Source organism: Alligator sinensis, unplaced genomic scaffold (genome assembly GCF_000455745.1).
Source record: "Alligator sinensis unplaced genomic scaffold, ASM45574v1 scaffold443_1, whole genome shotgun sequence".
Taxonomy (NCBI): Eukaryota; Metazoa; Chordata; order Crocodylia; family Alligatoridae; genus Alligator; species Alligator sinensis.
Window position 1 is genome coordinate 22,383 of NW_005843404.1, and position 5,470 is coordinate 27,852.

Consider the following 5,470-nt stretch of genomic DNA (forward strand, 5'->3'; position numbering starts at 1 on the left):
GAGGGCTGTCCGGGCGGGGCGGTTTGTCCGGTCGGGGGTCCCTGGGCGGAGGCGTGCACGGTGGCGTCGTCTGGGCAGGTCTCTCCGTCGGGAGGTCCCCGGAGGTCTGGTCCGGTGGGGTTGTCGGGGGGGTGGCCGGCCTGGCAGGGCTTCGCGCCGTGGCCCGGGGGGTCGGCTCCGTGGCCTTGGCATAACTTCTGGTGATTTTTGAGGAGCTTCAAGGCCTCGTATTTGGTGCCGCAGAGGGAGCAGTAGAAAGCTAGGTGCAGCTGGTGGAAGTGCCGTAGGTGTTTGTTCATGTCGCCGTGCGATTTGTACTGTCTCGGCCGGTGGCAGGTCGGGCAGAACAGCTTGTCCGGGAGGGGGAAGGGGAGGAACGTGAGTGCCGTCACGTCTACTCCTTCCCCTGGGTCGTCCGTGGGGGTGTTTGGGGCTTCTCCACGAGCGTGGGGAGGCCGGGGGGGGCATCCTCGGGACCGCCGGGGTCCGGGGGTCGTCGTCGTTCGGGGCCTGCTGTCGTCACGGAGGTGCTGTGGGGGTCCGGAGGGGTCTGCTGTCGCTCGGGGCGCTCTGTCGTCATCCGGGGGGCGTCCTCTGGCTCCGGGGTCCTCCGCCGGGAGGCGGCTCTCATCAGCCGGGGTTCCGGGCTCTGAGAGTCCCTCTGCCTCCGGGGTCGATCGATGGTCGGGGGTCCGCCGCCACGTGTCGGGGTCCCGACATGGTGTGGTGGGTGCGTCGGGGTTCTTCGCCGTCTCGGGTTCGCTGGCCCACCCTCCTGGGAGGGTCCTCTGGGATCCGCAGTCGACGTTCCGCCCTAGCTGGGGTCTCCGTGCCTCGAATGTTCTGGTCAGTGGATCAGGGCATCCTTGAGACCTGGGGGTGTTGATCCACGTTCCTTCCTCCGAACCCTGGCGTTGGCCTACTCGGCAACTCGAGGGGATTGCCCGAGGTCTTCGAGGGGGGGACCCGAGGTCTTCGGCTACTAGCCCGAGCTGGGGTTTTCGCTTTATCGGGGTCCGGCGAACCGGAAGACCCTTAGGCTACTAACCTGAGAAGCACGGTTGCTTGCGCAACTGGATACTCTTTCGGACGTACTGGCGGCACTGCCTTCTCTAGCCCGTCATGACTGATGAGAACCCTCGCTGCAGCAGGAGAAGTGAAAGCAAGCTGCTAGTCAGCTCACTTTTTGTTCCTATAGTTCCAGCAGTCTGCTGGACTGGATTGGTGCCGGTCCTGGAAATGGTGCAATACCAGGCTGGGCGCGGTGCAAAAGTAAGCGGTTCTCCATTTTTTTCAGCGATTAAACTGATAAGAACAGATTTTTTTTATTTTTATTTTTTTTATTACAAAGTATCAAAACCATAAGAATTTCAACTCAACCAACAAAACTCCTGCTTTCTCACTTCAAAACTCAAGACAACAACATTCACATCATAACATAAGAATCTTTTTCCAAACAAACAAACACTTCTCCCCCTTTTACATAATCAACTCAAAACATTTCAACTCCGTCTCGTTTATCAACACATAACATACATCATAACATTGTTTCTCTTGCACCTTCCCTTCCCCTTCCCTTCCCTTCCCTCCTACTCAAACAAACTCCTCCATTGAATACCCTCCCACTCCCCTTTCCCTTTCTTCCTATAATACTCCAATTCCTGTGAAGTGAAAAAAAGCCCCTTGTGAACCAATAGACACCTCGTCTTCCACACCGCCACCCATGTACACAATAATAATGTCCGAATTTCCCATTCCCTCACCTTCTGCCTTACCAAACCATACACCGTCCCCTCATAACTCACACAATCCCCCCACCCTATCGCTTTACAGAACCCTGCCACCCTCTGCCAAACCCTCTGTGCAAAAGAACACTCCCATAACACATGCAACAGTTTCCTCCCTCCCACATAATTCCCTCGGACACTCCCCCGACCGCAGCAACCCCCATTTCCTCTGCTCTGCCCTCACCGGTATCACCCTCCTACAACCCTCCAAGCAAAATCCTCGTGCTCCCCCTTCCATCTCTTTCCCACTATCCCCTTCCAGACCCTCCCCACCTGCCCTTCCGCCAAGACCCCTATATCCACCATTTCGTCCCTCCCCCTAATTTCCCTCAACACCCTCTTTGCTTCTCTCAACCCCTCCCACCCTAAACCCTCCAGCCCCTTTGCCCTCAAGAAACCCCACCCCCGCACATATCACCTGGCCGGTCTCTCGGCCCACACCCCGTCCACCTCCCCCCATATAGCCCCAAACTTCTCAAATACCTTCCCGCCCAGTATCTACACATTGCCCCTACTTTCCTCCCTTCCAACCCCGCGGCCCTCACCACCCCTTTCCAAAAGTGCACGTACAAAAAAACCTTCTAATTCTGGTACACCCCACCCTCCCATGTCCTCCCTCTTATATATCTTCCTCCTTGCCACCCTCTCCGTCTTCCCACCCCAAAAAGAGAGACACATTTCCCTTTGCACCCGCCTCACCTGCAACCTGGTGGGTGGGTACACCATTGCCACAAAGAAAACTGTTGGCAATAAAAACTGCTTCATAATCCCCACTTTCCCTCTAAAAGATAGTTTTCTAGTCCCCCATATCCCTACCACTTTCCTCACCCTCCCTCAAACCTCCTCCCACGCCCGTTCCCCCTTCCCCCTCACATCCATATAAACCCCCAGTACCTTCAAACCCTCCTTCTCCACTCACCACCCCACCTCCTCCAACCCCCTCCACTCCCCCACCGCCAACAAACTGCTCTTCCCCTTATTCACCCGCGGCCCTGCTGCCTCCCCATACTTCCTAATTCCCTCCACCACCCTTCCCAAAGATCCCTCATCCCTCACCATAAACATCACGTTGTCCATATATAAACTGACCCTCAAATCCCCTCACCCTCCCTTCTCACCCTTTGTGCTAATGGCTCTGTACCCCCACACACACACACACACACCCCCACCCCCCGCCCGGAGCCGGAGCACCCCTGGCGCACCCCTCTCTCGACCCTAAATTCCCCTCCCAAAAACCCCTTCACCAAAATTCTGCTCCGTGCCCCCCCCATATAGTGCTCTCACCCACGCCACAAACTTCCCCAGAAACCCCATCCGCCCCAACACCTCAAACAAAAACCTGTGCTCCAAACTATCAAAGATCTAGCCTTCTCTAGATCTACACTACCCACCACCACCCTCCACCCCCTTTCTCCCACATACTCCAACACATCCCTCCACACCTACTGTGTATCTACCATCCTCCTACCCTTCACCGCACACGTCTGATCTTCCCCCAGCACCTTCCCCATCCTCGTTGCCAACACCGTCGAAAATAATTTATAATCTACATTCAATAACGTGATTGGTCTCCAGTTCTGTAGAACCTCCCTATTCCCCTTTTTGTGTAGTAACACCACCACCCCCACTGCAAACTCCTCACCCACCACCCCGGACCCCATAATTTCCCGAAACACCTCCACCACATCCCCCCCCACCCCCCCCCAAAACCTCATAAAACTCAGATGGCAGCCCATCCAACCCCGGCATCTTTCCCCTCTTCATCTTCCCCAACACCTCCCTCACCTCCTCACCCATTATATCCCTCTCCAAATCCACCCGCTCCCCCTCTCCAACCCTCTTTCCCAACTTCCCCTAAAACCTCTTCCTCGCCCTCCCATCCACCCCCGCCTCTTATACAACCCCTCATAGAACCTTGTCACCCCCTCCCCCGTCACCACTGCCCCCACTTCCCTGCTCCCCTTCTTCACCCTCTCTGCAAAATACTTCCCCCATTCCTCCCCCTCCCCCACCCACGGTGCCCATGCTAAAAACATCCTCTCCTACTCCTTCTCCCGAAACCAATCCTCCACTGCCCTCTTTGCCTCCCCAACTCGCGCTTCACTTCCTTCCCCCACATCGCCTCCCGAATCATCCCCTGAACCCTTTTCTGCAACCTCCCCAACTCCCTCCTCTTCTCCCACCCCTTCCGTTTCCCAACCCGAATAAACCAGCTCCTGATCTTCTCCTTTGTGACCCTCCACCACTCCCAACGAGACTTAAAAAACACCCTCATTGTCTTCCACCCCTCATATTGCCTCCCAAATGCCCCACACACCCGTTCATCTTCCAACACCCTTGTGTTTAGCTTCCACACCCCCCTTCCTCTCCCACTCCCTCCCCCAACCCGTAGCTCTACCCTCAACATCTTGTGATCACTAAACCCCACTTCGACCACCTCCTTCCCTTCCACCCCCCCCCCCCCCAAACAAACACAAAATCAATCCGTGAAACCCTCTTCCCCCCCGGATCAATCCTCGTTCCCACCCGCTCCCCCCTCCAAACATCCCTCAACCCCTCTTCCCGAATCCAGTTCCCCAAACACCTCCCCGTGCTATCCAAGCATCCCCCCCCAACACCCCCTTCCCTATCCCCTCCCTCAATAATACAATTGAAATCCCCCACAAAAACTTTCTTCCCTCCCCCTCCCCCACCTATCGCCAATCTTTGAAAAAATTCCCTCCTCTCTGCCTTCACCGCACGTGCATAAACATTAAACACCCTCACCTCCTCCCCCCCACCCTCATGTGTTGCAAATGCCCTTCCATTAGCACCTCCACCCCAATCACCCTCACCTGTCTCATTAACTAAAATTCCCACCTGTCCCCGCCCACCACGATCTTCCCTTATCCCATCTTCTGCGCAAAACCCTATAATCCCCACCCCACCCAATCCCACACTCTCTTGCAAACAAATAATATCAGCCCTTAACGCTCTCAAATACCCTCCCACCCTTTCCCACCTTTTCCTTGACCACAGACTCCTCACATTTAATGAAACAACGCAAAAATCCCCTTCCATTGAAATCATCATAAACCAAACCTTCCCCCCCCCACCTCACGCCTCTTCCCCACTCCCACTCTCCAATGACTCCATCGAGGATTCTACCCCTTTCCTCCATGTTCCTGTTGCTTCCACCAAGCCCTCCACCGCTCCTGGGCTTAAAAATCTCAAACCCTCCTCCCTTTCCCCTTCCCCCTCCCCCTCTTCTTTTCCTTCTTCCCGCGGAAACGTCTGCGCGACTTGGCGGAGAGCGCGGCCCGCGGTGCGAGGATCCGCGCCCGCTGCCAGGAGCTGGTGGAAACTGACGCCCCGACCCGCTTCTTTTTCAATCTGGAGCGGCGGAAGGCAGCGAGCAAAGTCTTGGATCATCTCAAGACTCCTGAGGGCCGGGTAATTACAGAGCCGGGCGAAATACGCGAACATGCCGTCGCCTTCTATCGTGACCTGTTTGCGGCCGAGCCGTCGTGCCCTGAGGCCACGCGGGAGCTCCATGAGGGCCTACCACGACTCGATGCACTGGAGGCCGGAGAGCTTGAGCGGAACTTGTCCCTGGAAGAGCTGGCGGCCGCCACGGCTGGCCTCGCCTCCGGCAAAGCCCTGGGCCTCGATGGGTTGCCTGCCGAGTTTTACAAGACCTTATG